This window comes from Triticum urartu, chromosome 5, assembly GCF_003073215.2.
Source record: "Triticum urartu cultivar G1812 chromosome 5, Tu2.1, whole genome shotgun sequence".
Taxonomy (NCBI): Eukaryota; Viridiplantae; Streptophyta; class Magnoliopsida; order Poales; family Poaceae; genus Triticum; species Triticum urartu.
Window position 1 is genome coordinate 511756685 of NC_053026.1, and position 18520 is coordinate 511775204.

At 48.0% G+C, this 18520-nt stretch overlaps 1 pseudogene; it reads left to right on the forward strand.

Annotated features, from left to right (window-relative positions):
• The window catches only part of LOC125510223, an 80771-nt pseudogene that overhangs the window by 10548 nt on the left and 51703 nt on the right, over positions 1-18520 (forward strand).

Genomic DNA, 18520 nt, shown 5'->3' on the forward strand with positions numbered 1-18520 from the left:
ACCGCCCTTCCTCCGCGGCAGTACCGCCCGGTTCCCTCTTTCCCTTTACCCTTCGTTCTGCGCGGCAGTACCGCCGAAGGGAGCGGTAGTACCGCTTAACCAAGCGGCAGTACCACTATCTCCCGCGGTAGTACCGCCCTCTGCGGGGCTGTTTAGTGAGGCAACAGTTGGATTGTTGCCCCCACTATAAAAGGGGGTCCCCTTCTTCCCCGTTGACTCACCTCTTCCCCCTTAAGCTCCATTAATGCTCCAAGCTCCATTTTCGCCCGATCTATCTCTCTAGCCAATCAAACTTGTTGATTTGCTCGGGAGTGGTTGAGAAGGGCCCGATCTACACTTCCACCAAGAGATTTTCGATTCCCCCACCTATCCCTAGCGGATCTTGTTACTCTTGGGTGTTTGAGCACCCTAGACGGTTGAGGTCACCACGGAGCCATAGTCCATTGTGGTGAAGCTTCATGGTATTGTTGGGAGCCTCCGATTAAGTTGTGGAGACTGCCCCAACCTTGTTTGTAAAGGTCTGGTTGCCACCTTCAAGGGCACCAATAGTGGAATCATGACATCTCGCATTGTGTGAGGGCGTGAGGAGAATACGGTGGCCCTAGTGGCTTCTTGGGGAGCATTGTGCCTCCACACCGCTCTAACAGAGACGTACTTCCCCTCAAAAGGAAGGAACTTCGGTAACACATCCTCGTCTTCATCGGATCCACTCTTGGTTATCTCTTACCTTTACTTGTGCAAGCTCATTAGTGTTACTTCTCTCGCTTGCTTGTTTGTTTGTTATTGTTGCATCATATAGGTTGCTCACCTAGTTGCACATCTAGACAACCTACTTTGATGCAAAGTTTAGTTTGGTAAAGAAAAGTTAAAAATTGTTAGTTGCCTATTCACCCCCCCTCTAGTCAACCATATCGATCCTTTCAATTGGTATCAGAGCTTCGTCTCTTTACTAAGGACTTTGCCGTCCGAAGAGTATGGTTGATACCGTAGATGGTGTGGAGGAACACTCCGGTGTGAATCCGATCTCATCTACGGGCGAAGGGGGAACCTCGGTCTCTCGTGGAGTTCAATGTGGCCTTGGAGACATTGAAAACCTCCATGACAACCGAGGTTGAAAGCATGTTTACTAAATTCATTGAAGGGCTTAAACTATCCACCACACCGTTGAACGTGGGTGTTCCCACTGACAAGGTGACGGATGCTATCTCCGACAAGGGGGAAGCTAGTAGTGAAAAAGGCTCCTTCTTCTACTGGTAAAAATGGCACCGACATCTTTGCTCATGTGGAACCACCACTTGTTTATGGTGGAACGGTTCCTTCCACTCAATTGAATCATGCCGGTCCTCCCCCTAAGGTTGTGAAAAATTAGGACTTTGATTCTTGGGTTTATTGCTTTAAGCGTCATTTAAATCATGTGAACACTAATCTTTGGAGAATCATTGAAGAAGGTTTCCATCCACATGATCCAAGCAACTTCACTCCTCGAGAAGCCGCGGATAATCAATTCAATGAGAATGCTCTCTTCATCATTCAAGATGCAATTCCACCCGAAGATCTACCTCACCTTCGACCCTTCGCCTTGGCCAAAGATGCATGGCTTTGTGTTGTCTCTCTCTACCAGGGAAGCGCAAGCATTCAATGCTCCAACTATGAAGTAGTGCAAGATGAAGCTGATGAGTTTGCAATGAAAGAAGATGAAGAACCTTGTGAGCTTTATCGGAGAGTAACCAAGCTCGCGGTCTCACTCCGAGATCACGGGAGCAAGGACACGGATGACAATTGGATCAAGCGCAAATTCCTCAAGGCAATGATGCCTTACCACAAGGCCATGTCCTTCGTCATTCGTCAAAGGCCGGACTTCCACACTTTGACCTCAAGTGAAGTGTTGGATGAGTTTGTGGCGATGAACATCTTGGACAAGACCGCCGACAATGCGGTGCTTCATTCTCAAAGGGCAAAGAAGCCCAACCTTGCATTGAAGGCCAAGGTTTGCGTTGAAGAAGAAGAAGAGGAAGAAGAGGAAAGCAACCCCGAAGATACAAAGTATGTCTATCATGAAGACATGGCACTTGCTTCAAGGCAATTTTGGAGTAAGAAACTCAAGGCCAAACTTCAACAAGAACAACTCAAGTGGCACGAAGAGCAAGCAACGTGTAAGGACTTACTACAATTGTGGCAATGTGAGTCATTTTTTTGCGGAGTGCCCGTATGAGAAGAGGGAAGACAATGGTGGAAAGCTCATTCGAAAGGACAAATCCAAGTCTTTCCCCAACAAGAGCAACTTCATCAAGAAAACCCCTCACAAGGCATTGGTGGTTCAAGAAGAGTACCATGATGATGATGATGATGATGATGAAGATGATGAGTCGGTTGCCATGGCCTCCGTTGCCATTGCAAAAACTCCACGACTATCTCCCTTCGACTCACCCAATGAGAACATCACCGCCAAGTGCCTCATGGCTAAATCCACCAACAAGGTAACTCCCAACATCAAAACTACCATCATTAATAATCCTTCCTTGATGGATTGCATTGATGAATGTGAGGGATCTAATATGGAGGAAAATGAGTTTGGGTCCTTTATGGGTAAACTCAAGGGTAAATCCAAGAAGCATTTTGTTGCTCTCTTGGAACAACTTGGTGAAGCCAATGACGTGATCGAGTCTCATGAAGATACCATCTCCAAGATGGAGGGGCATAGTTGTGACTATGCCGATGAGATTTCGGATCTTTCCAATGCTCTTGAGGAAGAGCGTGGTCTTCATTTGGCTCTTGAGGAGTCACACAACGATGATCATGTTAAGTTAAAGAAAGATTTTGATCATGCTCTCGTGGTTTCTCGTGTGCTAAACTCCGAGAAGGCCAAACTTGGGGTTGATCTTGCTAGACTCAAAGAGGAGTTTTATCTACTTGACAAGCCTCACAAGGTCTTGAAGGGTGCTCATGCTAGCCTCAAAGAGTCTCATGATCAACTCCAAGTAAAGCTAACCAAGCAGAAAGCCACCTTTCCTCATATGATGTTAATTGATAATGCAAATGCTACTAACCCGTGTTGTGAGCATGTGCATCTTGTTGAGGAGAACGCTAAGCAAAAGGTGCAACTTGAGAAAGGTCTTGTGTCTTGCATACAAGGCGAGAAGAGCCTTAATGACCTCTTGACCAACCAAAAGGGAGTTGTGGCCAAGGAAGGGATTGGGTACGTGTCCAAGTCCAAGAACGAGAAGAAGAATGACTAGGCCAAACGACCTCCTCCTCTCAAGCAAACCTTTGTGAGGGAGGGTGAGGGTGCTACTAAGGAGAAGGAGAAAAACTCCATGAAGGGTAGTGATGCCAAGAAGGGAAACACTCCCCTTCCCAACAAGGCTGGCGACTTTAACCCTTCTTATGTGTTGTGCCGCGCTAGAGATGGGCATGTTTATGCCAAATTTGTTGGTTCTCCTTATGAGTACATTGAATGGTCTATTTGGGTTCCTAAGAACCTTGTTACTAACATCAAAGGACCCATTACAAAATGGGTACCTAAAACCAAGCATTGATCTCTTGTAGGTGTTTGCTTCCGGTGGGGGATCATGGTTGCTCGATAGTGGAGCTACTAATCATATGACCGGAAGCAAGGACTTGGTGGTGGACGTGCAAAAGATTCCATCCATGCCCACGAATGTTGAGTGGGGTGATGCCTCGTCTTCTAAGGTATTGGGACTCGGCAAAGTTGTCATTTCTCATGATCTTACGATCGAGAAGGTCATGCTTGTTGAGTCCCTTGCATACAATTTACTTTCCATTCGTCAACTAGCACTCATGGGCTTTGCCACTTTCTTTGATATTGATTCCGTGGCCCTCTTGTGGAGCAAGACTCTTAAAGTAGCCTCTGTTGGGCATGTCGAGAACGATCTCTATGTGATTAACTTTTCAAAGCGACCCACTAAGACCGCGACATGCCGAATGGCTAAAGTTGACGTGGGATGGCTTTGGCATCGCCGTTTAGCCCACGTCAATATGAGATCTTTGCAAAGTCTTCTCAAGGGGGACCATGTCCGTGGACTAACAAATGTTAGTTTTGCCAAAGATCGTGCTTGCAGTGCTTGCATTGAAGGAAAGCTACATGAGAAGGCTCACCCTCCCACGACTATCATCTACTCGAAGAGGCCTTTGGAGCTCCTTCACTTGGATCTCTTTGGACCTCCATCCTTTGATAGTCTTGGGGGTAGAAAGTATTTCTTGGTGATTGTGGATGACTATTCAAGATACACTTCGGTATATTTCTTCAAGAGGAAGAGCGAGACCCAACAAACCGTCATCGACTTTACAAATGAAGCTCAATGACAACACAATGCAAAGATTTTGACAATAAGAAGTGACAATGGCTCCGAGTTCAATAACTACACCTTGGATGAGTTTTTGAGTGATGAGGGAATCAAGCATCAATATTTCGCACCTTATACCCCTCAACAAAATGGTGTAGCAGAGAGGAAGAACCGGACATTGATGGATGCGGCACGGACCATGATGGCGGAGTTCAAGTCTCCCTACAACTTTTGGGCCGAAGCCATCAACACCGCGTGCCATGCATCTAATCGGCTCTACCTCCGCAAGGGCTTGAACAAGACTCCATATGAGATACTCACCGGTAACAAGTCCAACCTCAAGTACTTCCGAGTGTTCGGGTGCAAGTGCTTCATTCTCAAGAAAGGTGTCCGTTTGTCTAAATTTGAGGCTAGAGCTTATGAGGGCATATTTGTTGGTTATGCTACAAACTCTCATGCTTACCGTGTTCTCAATAAGTCCATGGGACTTATTAAGGAAACGTGTAACGTGGAGTTTGATGAGAATAATGGCTCCCAAGTGGAGCAAAGTGGTACTTGTGATGTAGGTGATGAAATTCCTCCCCAAGCTATAAGAAGAATGGGTATTGGTCATATCCTACCCATTGAGGAACCCCTTGTGGCTGAAGGAGAAGGACAATGTTCTACTCAAGTGGAACCTTCACCAACCCAAGACCCACACGCTTCTGAAGAACAAAGTGAGGGCCCTCAAACTCAAGGACAAGACCAAGGGCAAGATTAATCTCAAGATGGTGTTGTAACATCAAGTGATGCCCAAGGTCAAGCTCCCTCCTCCGAGCAAGTTCAAGATCAAGTCCCACGTGATCAAGAACAAGCTCAAGATGACGCTCAAGATGATCAAGTGACCACTCCTCGTCTCACCCCCGAGGACGAATTGGAGCGTCGTGCCGCCAAGGTTGCTTCCAAGCTCTCCACCAAGGATCATCTCATGACGAATGTGTTTGGAAGCTTAATAAAGGGGGTAAGCACTCATAGACAATTAGCAAACTATTGTGAACATCACGCGTTTGTGTCTTGTGTCGAACCCCACAAGGTCTATGAGGCGCTCGAAGATCCGGATTGGCTCAATGCCATGCATGAAGAACTCAACAAATTCGAGCACAACAAAGTGTGGAGATTGGTGCCAAGACCGACGGGGAACCACAATGTCATTGGAACCAAGTGGATATTTAAGAACAAGCAAGATGCCCATGGGATTATCATTCGCAACAAGGCTCGTTTGGTAGCACAAGGTTACTCCCAAGTCGAGGGTATCGACTACGATGAAACCTTTGCTCCCGTTGCTCGTCTTGAATCCATTCGCATGTTGATTGCATATGCTTCTCATCATAACTTTATGTTACAACAAATGGATGTGAAGAGTGCTTTTCTTAATGGTCCTATTAATGAATTGGTTTATGTCAAGCAACCCCCCGGGTTCGAGGATCCCTACTTTCCTGATCATGTGTATCAACTCGATAAGGCACTCTATGGCCTTAAACAAGCCCCTCGTGCGTGGTATGACCACATTACCGAGTTGTTACAAGACCGTGGTTTTGAAGTGGGGCTAATCGACCCCACTCTTTTTACTAAGAAGGTCAAAGGGGAGTTGTTTGTGTGCCAATTATATGTTGATGATATTATCTTTGGTTCCCCTAGCAAAGCTTTCAATGAGGAATTTGCCGCTCTCATGACCTGAAAGTTTGAGATGTCTTCCATGGGAGAGTTGAAGTTCTTTTAGGGTTCAAAGTGAAGCAAAGGAGAGAAGGAACTTTCATAAATCAAGCCAAATACACTCAAGACATGCTTAAGAGATTCAAGCTAAGTGATGTCAAGCCAGCGTCCACTCCCATGCCCACCAAGTGCCAACTTGACATTGATCCCAATGGTAAAGCGGTGGATCAAAAGGTATATCGCTCCATGATTGGCTCCTTGCTTTACCTTTGTGCATCTAGACCGGATATCATGTTGAGTGTGGGAATTTGTGCACGGTTTCAAGCCGCACCTAAGGAAAGTCACTATGTGGCGGTCAAATGAATCTTTCGGTATTTGGCTCATACCCCAAACTTTGGCTTATGGTACCCAAGAGGAGAAAATTTCAAGCTTGTAGGTTATTCGGACTCGGATTGGGCGGGAGATAAAGTGGATAGGAAGTAAACTTCCGGAGGGTGCCAGTTTCTTGGTTGCTCTTTGGTAAGTTGGTCTTCCAAGAAGCAAAGTTGTGTGTCTCTCTCGTCCACGAAAGCGGAGTATGTGGCTGCCGGTAGTTGTTGTGCACAACTTTTATGGATGAGGCAAACTTTAAAGGATTACGGTGTCACTTGTGACAAAGTACCTCTTTGGTGTGACAATGAAAGTGCCATCAAGATTTCCCTCAACCCGGTGCAACACTTCAAGACAAAGCATATTGAGATTAGGTATCACTTCATCCGGGATCACATTAGGTGAGGGGAGATCGATCTCAACTATGTCAACACTCATGATAACCTTGCAGATATATTCACGAAGCCTTTGGATGAAGCAAGATTTCGCGAGTTAAGGCATGAGCTAAATATCATTGATTCGAGCAATGTGACTTGAACCCCTGCACACCCCACCTCACTCAACGTGTTGTCTAGTTTAGGTGTAGGCATGGACATAGGGGGAGTGTTGTTCTCTCAATGAACTTTCCTTCCCCTCATAATGCATAAACTAACCAAACTCTTTCACATTAGCCATTTCTTTGGCACTCGTGCTTCAAAGATGAGTGTTGGTCATGGGCCCAAGGTTAAAATCTTCGCGGTGCCATACCTCTAAACTCAAACATAGGTGGCCTCGGCCACCGCCCTCTCTTAAAGAGGTGTGTGTTTCTCGTTCTCTTTGTCATTTTTGTGTGTGTTTTGTTCCCGTTTTCTTTTCGTTCTTTTTCGAGTGTTAAGCCCCTTTTTGCCCAATCCTACCGCCCTCACCAGTGGTACTGCCACTGAGGGGCGGGCGCTGGGGGTTATATCGGGGCGGGGGAGGTATTTTCTCCCTATACCCATTCGTCCCCAGTCACTCATCTTCCTCGTCGCTCCAGTGACGCCTCGCCGTGGGAGGGCACCGGCTGGCCGCCGTTTTCCGGCCGCTTCTCTCCATTCCCTCTGGTGGAGTCGTTCTCCATCTCGTCCTCCAGCCATGGATGCCGGTATTGCCTCCATTCTCGGTTTCTCTTTGCCTAGATCTTGCATCTAGTTCTTAGGGGCAATAGGCATTGTTCTCTAGTTTTTTGGCTATGAAGAGGCTTGTGGTGGATGGAGATTGCTTCTAGGCTCTTTGGATTGATGTTTGGTAGGATAAATTTTTGAATTTGGCATCCCGGTAGTGCCGGATCTGACCACGGTAGTAGAAAACCGCTGTTCCCCATTCTGGGTGGTACTACCGCTCACCTTGAGCAGTACTACCGCACGAGTGGTACTGCCGCTCACTGTGAGTGGTAGTGCCGCCCGAGCGGTACTGCCGCGGGTAGATTGCGGTACTACCGTCGGATGCCCAGTTCCAATATTTTCTACCTCACCTTGATCCTTTTTGTTTCGCTTGGTGGCTTATGCTCTTTTCTTTCATGTGTTTCTTCTGGTCGTGTGTTTGGTTCTAGGTGATGATCATCCTGAGCAGCAGGTCCGCCGTGTCAACCCCGGGCGTGCAACGTCAAAGTGCTACCGCACCTCTGAGCCAGCAGGTGGTTCTTCTAGTACTCAACCGCCGCCAGCAGGCGCATCCTCAAGTGCTCCACCACCACCTCAGCAGTCGAAGAGATCCGCCAAGAAGCCAAAGGGAAAGACTGTGACTGAGATGACTGCCAAGGAGTTTTGGGCAAAGCGTCGCCGCAACCCCTATGAGGAAGACCAAGATCCCTCTTTGGTCAACCGCCCATTCTGGAACCGCTTTCAGTTTGCCATCTATTTTGATGTGATCAAGGCCAAGAAGAATCTCTATGTTGATGTACGCTCCATCGACACGGATGCTATGGAGAAGGACCCTGAGTACTTTGGCGAAGCCCTTCAGATGTGTTCTCAGCTAAACATTCTCAGGATCATGCAGTTCAACAAGGATTTTGATGCAGATTTGGTGGCTCAATTCTTTGCTACCGTTCATCTTGGAACTGATGCCGACAGGACTCTGACTTGGATGACTAATGACAAATTGCTTTCTGTCAAGTGGCAGGCCTTCATGGAGTTACTTGATGTGGAAGGTCACATGCTTGAGACTCCAGTCAGCTTCCGCGCTCACCGCAATGCTACATCCACTCACAAGCAAGCCCTTTGGCCCTACTGTACTGTGAAGGTTAACCTAGTGACTAAGAAGGAAACCTATGAGCTGTCTGCCTATCTGGACATTCTTCATCGTGTCTTCCGTGAGACTCTCTTCCCTCGCATCGGGAATCTGGATATGGTCCACTCCTATCTCGTGGACATGCTTATTTTCTGCCAGCATGAGAAGGAAGCAAACACTGGAGAGAGCCTGGACATTTCTCATGTTATGTGGTCTGAACTTCTCTCTGCCGTTTCTGAGCGCAAGTGCCCGATATATGGTCCATTCATCATGAGGCTCATTGAGAAGGCCTGGGCACGTGTCTATCCCAGAGTGATGTTGGAAACTGGAGACTTGTTTTCTCAAGGAAGAAGGATAATTGGGGCACCCCAGTGCCTAAACCCGGGGGCCCATCTACTGTTGCCGCAGCCATGGAGACTGAGACTGAGGCTGAGGCTGATGCTGGCGATGAGGACTATGAGCCGTCTGGGACAGAGCCCTCTTGGGCAAAGAAACTCAAGCACAAGATGAGGAAGCTCTTCTGCATGGAGTCACATTGCCAATACATGACTCATGTGGCGGAGAAGAAGGCCAGGGGGCGTCACAAGGAGCTCATGCGTCAGTTGGGTGCAACCGTTGTTAGTGGTTCTGAGGGACAGATCACTGAAGAGGAGGAAATGATTCACCAGCATTGCCCTTGGACTGATTCAGACGCCGAGCAGTTTTCGACCAATGACGAAGATGCAGACGATCACGCTGAGATGTGATGTTTGAGATCCTCAGCTTGCCATCACCTGGAGCCATAGCGTTGCTCTTTGCCCTTTTGGTGTCTCGATGCCAAAGGGGGAGAGAGTTTAGGGATTTGTGTTGTTGCCGTGTTGCGAGTATGTCTTTGTGTTGTCTTGTGTTTTCTCGTGTGTTTTCTCGTTGTCTTTGCTTGGTTTGGTTTGGTGCCAGTGAGACCTAAGTTCTAGCATACGGTGTGAGACATATGCTACCCTATCGCTACCTTATTACTTATGTCTATTCAGTACTGTAGTATCTTATGAGTTGCATGCTTATCCTGTTTTATACCCTGCTCTCATATATCCTGTGCTTAGAATTGTTGGACTATAAAATATAGGGGGAATGTTGATCCGAATGTGTGTGTCTTGCGTTCCAAGGCTCCACTAACTAGGTGCACACATTCAGGGGGAGCCCGTCTATATTTTGTAGTTCTAAGTATCCTTAATTTTATATCTTTTCCTTGTGCAAATCCCTAGTTGTCATCAATCCACCAAAAAGGGGGAGATTGTTGAGGCATATCTCTCTCGATGTGGTTTTGGTGATTGATGACAATGTGTTTGCGTACTAATCGTGTGCTTTGAGCATTTCAAAGATTCATCCTTGGCACGAGACGATTTCTTCCCCTCGGAGTGTCATTCAAGACGGTGTAGCTCTTTCATTTCTTTCTCGGTGGACTAGTTGTGTAGAGGGCACCATACTATCAAGAGGGGGTCCGCCTTAGTATTACTTGGGTGGAATCAACACGTACACATCCGCTTCTCACCCTCCGAGCCCTTCCGCTTCTATGAAGAGACCTTCTCTCTTCTTGTGGGTTTTGTCTAGGTCCCAGCGGTAGTACCATGGTACCCAGCGGTAGTACCGCTGAGGGGTCACAAGCGGCGGTATCGCTCCGCAGCGGTAGTACCGCCGGTGACTCCGCAGCAGTACTACCACTGGCTTGCCAGGTCCCTACCGCGTCGATTCGAGGGGTCTTTTTCTGTGTCGGATTGTGCGGTACCTCGCTGCGGCAGTAGTGCGGCAGTACCGCTCATTAGCGGCAGTACCGCCCTTCCTCCGCGGCAGTACTGCCCGGTTCCCTCTTTCCCTTTACCCTTTGTTCTGCGCGGCAGTAGCGCCAAAGGGAGTGGTAGTACCGCTTAACCCAGCAGCAGTACCGCTGTCTCCCGCGGTAGTACCGCCCTCTGCGGGGCTATTTAGTGAGGCAACGGTTGGATTGTTGCCCCCACTATAAAAGGGGGTCCCCTTCTTTCCCGTTGACTCACCTCTTCCCCCTTAAGCTCCATTAATGCTTCAAGCTCCATTTTCGCCTGATCTATCTCTCTAGCCAATCAAACTTGTTGATTTGCTCGGGAGTGGTTGAGAAGGGCCCGATCTACACTTCCACCAAGAGATTTTTGATTCCCCCACCTATCCCTAGCGGATCTTGTTACTCTTGGGTGTTTGCGCACCCTAGACGGTTGAGGTCACCACGGAGCCATAGTCCATTGTGGTGAAGCTTCGTGGTATTGTTGGGAGCCTCTGATTAAGTTGTGGAGATTGCCCCAACCTTGTTTGTAAAGGTCCGGTTGCTGCCTTCAAGGCCACCAATAGTGGAATCACGGCATCTCGCATTGTGTGAGGGCGTGAGGAGAATACGGTGGCCCTAGTGGCTTCTTGGGGAGCATTGTGCCTCCACACCGCTCTAACGGAGACGTACTTCCCCTCAAAAGGAAGGAACTTCGGTAACAAATCCTCGTCTTCATCGGATCCACTCTTGGTTATCTCTTACCTTTACTTGTGCAAGCTCATTAGTGTTACTTCTCTCGCTTGCTTGCTTGTTTGTTGTTGTTGCATCATATAGGTTGCTCACCTAGTTGCACATCTAGACAACCTACTTTGATGCAAAGTTTAATTCGGTAAAGAAAAGTTAAAAATTGTTAGTTGCCTATTCACCCCCCCTCTAGTCAACCATATCGATCCTTTCAGTGTGGCCCATGCATATGCATGCAGGGGAGGTGTGCTATTTGAATAAGCAACACACGTCCTTGACGTGGAACCTGCCTCACAAACCACACACACGGGCGGGAACGTCGAGGACCGGCTGCGTTCGTCCCCGAGACAGAGTCTTCGGTGGGTGATCCCATCATAGAATGGGCCTAGACTTGGTCTGTCATCTCGCGATGACATGCACTAACACGAAGAAGCAGTTATTCCCCTAGGCCGTCGGGGCCACCGGAGGGGTGCCAGTCTCTAGAACCGGACAAGGCCCATCTGAAGAAGAAAACACAAGATGGTAATTATGATGTGCTAAGGTTGTTTGCCAAGCATGGAAGACAACAACAAAAAAAGTATAATACATATTATCGAGAATGCACAAGAAGGAAAGAAATCTAGGTTAGATGCTTTACTGAGAGCGCCTCTCGGAAAAGGTGGCCATTGCCGAGAGCCGAGAATTGACCCTCGGTAACCACTGCCCTAATTTTTTCCCATTCTCTTTTGGTTTTTGTTTTGCACTATCTTTTTTGTATCTCATATTTCATATGCTTTTACGACCAGAGTTTGGAAATTCCATGACTTTTGATGAATTTTTTCGATAAAAGACTTTTTATGCACTCGTATATATATATATATATGCTTTTTGGGTTAGATTTGTTCAAAACTCAACTTTAAAGAGTGTAAAGTAAAAAACATGAGAAGAAGCAGTTGTTGACCGTGGCCTACCCACTCTCTCGGGGCCGGGCAACTTTCTAGACCGGCACCGAGAGAGAACTTTAAAGAGTGTAAAGTAAAAAAACATGAGAAGAGGCAGTTGTTGACCATGGACTACCCCCTCTCTCGGTGCCAGCCAACTTCCTAGAAGGGCACCGAGAGAGAACTTTAAAGAGTGTAAATTAATAAACATGAGAAGAAGCAGTTGTTGACCGTGGCCTACCCCCTCTCTCAGTGCGGGTCAACTTCCTTGACCGGCACCGAGGGAGAACTTTAAAGAATGTAAAGTAATAAACATGAGAAGAAGCAGTTGTTGAACGTGGCCTACCCCCTCTCGCGGTGTCGGTCAACTTGCTAGACCGGCACCGAGAGAGAACTTTAAAGATTGTAAAGTAATAAACATGAGAAGAAGCAGTTGTTGACCGTGGCCTACCCCCTCTCTCGGTGCCGGTCAACTTCCTAGACCGCCGGGGCCACCGGATAGCCCATGCATATACATGCGATGGCCTCCTTTGAGAGCATAAGAAGTTTTGAGGCCAACGGAGCAACAGGACCCACACTTCCTACACAAAACTGGACACATTCCCTCTCGATACCCATACACTTTCTCGAAGAACGGGCCTAGACTTGGTCTGTCATCTCGCGATGACATGCACTAACACGGAGAAGCAGTTATTCACCATGGACTACACCCTCTCGGTGCCGAACAATGCCCTAGACCGTCGGGGCCACCGGATGGGTGCTCGATATATAGACCGCCCGAGGGGGGGAGGGCACCCCTACATGCGTGTGGCCCATGCATATGCATGCAGGGGTGGTGTGCTATTTGAATAAGCAACGCACGTCCTTGACGTGACACATGCCTCACAAACCACACACACGGGCGGGAACGTCGAGGACCGGCTGCGTCCGTCCCGGAGACAGAATCTTCGATGGGTGATCCCGTGACAGAACGAGCCTAGACTTGGTCTGTCGTCTCGCGATGATATTCACTAACATGGAGAAGTAGTTATTCACCGTGGACTACACCCTCTCGGTGCCGAATAACGCCCTAGACCGCCGGGGCCACCAGATGGGTGCTCGATATGGAGGCCGCCCGAGTGGGGGGAGGGCACCCCTACATGCGTGTGACCCATGCATATGCATGCAGGGGTGGTGTGCTATTTGAATAAGCAACGCACGTCCTTGACGTGGCACATGCCTCACAAACCACACACATGGGTGGGAATGTCGAGGACCGTCTGCGTTCGTCCCCGAGACAGAGTCTTCGGTGGGTGATCCCGTGACAGAACGGGCCTAGACTTGGTTTGTCATCTCGCGATGACATGCACTAACACGAAGAAGCAGTTATTCCCCAGGGCCACTGGAGGGGTGCCGGTCTCTAGAACCGGACGAGGCCCATCTGAAGAAGAAAACACAATACGGTAATTATGATGTGCTAAGGTTGTTTTCCAAGCATGGAAAACAAAAAAAGTACAATACATATTATCGAGAATGCACAAGAAGGAAAGAGATCTAGGGTAGATGCTTTACCGAGAGCGCCTCTCGAAAAAGGTGGCCATTACCGAGGGCCGAGAATCGACCCTCGGTAACCACTGCTCTACCGAGAGTCCTCTCGGCATAACTGCAACAGCCAAGTGCCTTCAACTCCCAGCGCATGCCTCTTTGCCGAGTACTGCCCTTGGTAAAATTTTGTTCCCAGTTCTGTTCATACTGTTTTTTGCTCGAGTTGGTGCAGCAAAAACATTTTTACAATACTAAACTTGTATTTCAAGTCACACAGGTTAACAACAAACTCACATAAGCGTTAATCCACAAATAGTTCACACAAGCTTCATTTCAAATCACAAAGTAGCTCTTTAGTACAAGTGCCTACTTACTAATTAAACAACAAAGTGGTCTACATGCATGCACCGTATGATAAAAAGCAACACCACAATTATGACAAACTGAAAGAGAATTATGAAGTTCTTCAATCCACTGAACCAGCTAAGCCTTGTTTGGCTTGCACCATTGCGTTCATTAGTTTTTATCTTTTGCTTAAGCAAATACTGATTGTAATGATACTCTGTCGTCTCTTTATTGTTGGATGATTCGTGGGAGTTTCCTTCATAACGAAGTATTTGTTCATTGCATTCCGACCATGAATTGTAGACTCCTGGACACCGTCCTCTGGACACCACATAACACTTCATCTACAAAAGAACAAGAAATAATGCACATAATACATAATCAACATAAGCATTCATCACTCGTACAATCAAAAGCATCGCAAGTGGCCATCCAAGTCCATATCAGCAGGTACTTAAGGATACAACTAAATCAACGTCAAACTATTTAGGTGACTACTCCAAGGTGTAGTTGGTGAAACCAGTGATCGTCGAGTCAGAGCACATGGGGGCATCCCCCATAGTGGAGGACCAAGCATCGTCGGGAATGATGGTCGGTGGACTCAATGGCTCCTTACGTGGTGGAGCCTTGCCCTCCTTAGCTGGGGGATTCTTCTTGGCTAGATCCACAAAAAACTTCATTATGATCAGCTGTGGGTTCTTCTCAAGCAGTTCCTCCAAGCATTCCTCGGTGCTCTTCTCCGTGTCCGTGGAGTCGACCCTAATGGAAGCTTCGCCGTTGGAGGAAGCCATAGCCAAAAAAAATCGATCGATGCTAACACCTTTCATCACACAATGGAAAATAACATAAGAATCAAACATGAAAGATATAACATGAAGATCTCACGTAGATCGACCGCCATCATCAAAAGTCGATTTTCTTCCTCCAAGAACAACTCTCAATGACACTCTCGCACGTATGTACGGTGGACACTCTCGCTGGTGATGGTATATATGGTGGACACTCTCTCATGGGTATTTCAACTTTCGGTGATGGTTTAGCTGGGTGAGCCCCTCGTGCGTTATCAAGATATTACATGAGGAGGAGCTCACACAGATCACAGTCATTGTTCAAAACTTGATTTTTCTTCCTCCAAAGAACAACTCTCATCAACACTCTCTCACGTATCTCATCGGTCACATCCACACATAGCATCCATGCATACAACATTATCAACAATTATCTACATTTTTTCTTTTGATATAGAAAAAAATGTATCTACATGGCATCCATCCATCTATCAATCCATCCAACTATCTATGCATCCATCTATCAATCCATCCATCTATCTATGCATCCATCTATCAATCCATCTATCTATGCACACATGGAGAGGAGGGGGGCTCACCGGAGGGAGGAGCTCGGTGTGGTGTGGGGGCAGCGGTGGAAGGGGCGCCGGCCGGTGGAGGGGTGCCAGTCGGTGGGGAGCAGATGAGAGGAGTGGAGGGGCGCCGGTCGGTGGGGAGCAGAGAGAAGAAACAACAGGGGGAATATGCTTAATTAAGTAGTCGACGTCACCTTTACCGAGTGCTTGTCGGTGCGGCTCTCGGAAAAGAAATCAACTCTAGATCTAGGTTACACTTTTACCGAGAGTAACTCTTAGAAAATATGTCCCCCTAGATCTAGGTTACACTTTTACTGAGAGTAACTCTCGGAAAGGTGGCCTTTACCGTTAGCCGACCCTCGGTAACCACTACTCTAATTTAGTCCCACCTCGCCGGGCGAAGGGCAGCCGCACTGGTTTATAAATCCAGCCGCGGCTGCTCTATCGAACTCCTCTATAAAGCAGGCTTCTAGGCCTAACTATGGTGCGCTGTCCTGTGAGCATGCTGGCCCTGATGGGCCTGAATTTCACGCCCAAGGCCTAGCAGGCCCACTGGACAGTGCCCCAACAATTTTTATATAGTTTTTTTTCTTTTCTGCTTTAATTATTTTCTTCTATTCATTTCTGGGTAGTTTTTATATAGTTTTTTTCTTTTCTACTTTATTTATTTTCTTCTATTTATTTCTGAGTAGTTTTTTTTCTTTTCTGATTTATTTATTTTCTTCTATTTATTTCTCAGTAGTTTTTTTATACAATTTTTTCTTTTATGCTTTATTTATTTTCTTCTATTTATTTCTAAGTAGTTTTTTTCTACTTTATTTATTTTCTTCTATTTATTTCTGAATAGTTTTTTTCTTTTCTACTTTATTTATTTTCTTCTATTTATTTCTGAGTAGTTCTTTTATATAGTTTTTTTCTTTTCTGCTTTATTTATTTTCTTCTATTTATTTCTGAGTAGTTTTTTATATAGTTTTTTCTTTTTTGCTTTAAATAGTGTAAAGTAAAAAACACGAGAAGAAGCAGTTGTTGACCGTGGCCTACCCCCTCTCTCGGTGCCGGTCAACTTTCTAGACCGGCACCGAGAGAGAACTTTAAAGAGTGTAAAGTAAAAAACATGAGAAGAAGCAGTTGTTGACCGTGGCCTACCCCCTCTCTCGGTGCCGGTCAACTTCCTAGACCGCAGGGGCCACCGGATAGCCCATGCATATACATGCGATGGCCTCCTTTGAGAGCACAAGAAGTTTTGAGGCCAATGGAGCAACATGACCCGCACTTCCTGCACAAACCGGACAGATTCCCTCTCGATACCCATAGACTATCTCGAAGAACGGGCCTAGACTTGGTCTGTCATCTCGCGATGACATGCACTAACACGGAGAAGCAGTTATTCACTTTGGACTACACCCTCTCGGTGCCGAACAATGCCCTAGACCATCGGGGCCACCAGATGGGTGCTCGATATAGAGACCGCCCGAGGGGGGGGGCACCCCTACATGCGTGTGGCCCATGCATATGCATGCAGGGGTGGTGTGCTATTTGAATTAGCAACGCACGTCCTTGACACGACACGTGCCTCACAAACCACACACACGGGCGGGAACGTCGAGGACCGGCTGCATCCGTCCTCGAGATAGTATGTTCGATGGGTGATCCCGTGACAGAACGAGCCTAGACTTGGCCTGTCATCTCGCGATGACATGCACTAACACGGAGAAGCAGTTATTCACCGTGGACTACACCCTCTCGGTGCCGAATAACGCCCTAGACCGCCGGGGCCACCGGATGGGTGCTCGATATGGAGACCGCCCAGGGGGGAGGGCACCCCTACATGTGTGTGGCCCATGCATATGCATGCAGGGGTGGTGTGCTATTTGAATAGGCAATGCACGTCCTTGACGTGGCACGTGCCTCACAAACCACACACACGGGCGGGAACGCCGAGGACAGGCTGCGTCCGTCCCCGAGATAGAATCTTCGGTGGGTGATCCTGTGACAGAAGGAGACTAGACTCGGTCTGTCATCTTGCGATGACATGCACTAACACGGAGAAGCAGTTATTCACCGTGGACTACACCCTCTCGGTGCCGAACAATGCCCTAGACCGACGGGGCCACCGGATGGGTGCTCGATATAGAGACCGCCCGAGGGGGGGAGGGCACCCCTACATGCGTGCGGCCCATGCATATGCATGCAGGGGTGGTGTGCTATTTCAATAAGCAACGCCCGTCCTTGACATGGCACATGCCTCACAAACCACACACACGGGCGGGAACGTCAAGGACCGGCTGCGTCCGTCCCCGAGACAGAGTCTTCGGTGGGTGATCCCGTGACAGAACGAGCCTAGACTTGGTATGCCATCTCGTGATGACATGCACTAACACGGAGAAGCAGTTATTCACCATGGAGTACACCCTCTTGGTGCCAAACAACGCCCTAGACCGCCGGGGCCATCGGATGGGTGCTCGATATAGAGACCTCCCGAGGGGGGAGGGCACCCCTACATGCGTGTGGCCCATGCATATGCATGCGGGGGTGGTGTGCTATTTGAATAAGCAAGGCACGTCCTTGATGTGGCACGTGCCTCACATACCACACACACGGGGAAACGGACGCGTCAGGTCTACACGGATGGGATCTTGCTGTGGCTTTGGCCCAGATGTTGCTCCAAAGTGTTCCTATGGGCTGACCTAACACAATCGGGTGGAGAGTTCCACTGTTCAAAGCCCGTCCATGCAAAGTCAAAGGGCTAGATCCCGTGGTCAAACGCTACAGGGTTAGGCAGGACGGGGGCCTTGGGGGGGGGGGGTAGCAATGACATCGGAGCATCGCACCGGGCCCTCATACATGTCGTACGGTGTGGTGGCATGTCCGAAGAGGCGGCACGTGTCTCTGTGGTGTGGCCCCCCTCACGGACGGGGCCGCCACCGGCACCTGGAGGGGGGAAACGGACGCGTCGGGTCTACATGGATGAGATCTTGTTGTGGCTTTAGCCTAGACTTGGTCTGTCATCTCGCAATGACAAGTAGTAACACGGAGAAGCATTTATTCACCGTGGACTACACCATCTCGGTGCCGATCAACACCCTAGACAGCCGGGGCCACTGGAGGGGTGCCGGTCTCTAGAACCGGGCGAGGCTCATCATTTGAAAAAGAAAACACAAGACGATAATTATGATGTGCTAAGGTTGTTTTCCAAGCATGGAAGAAAACAACAAAAAAAGTATAATGCATATTATGGAGA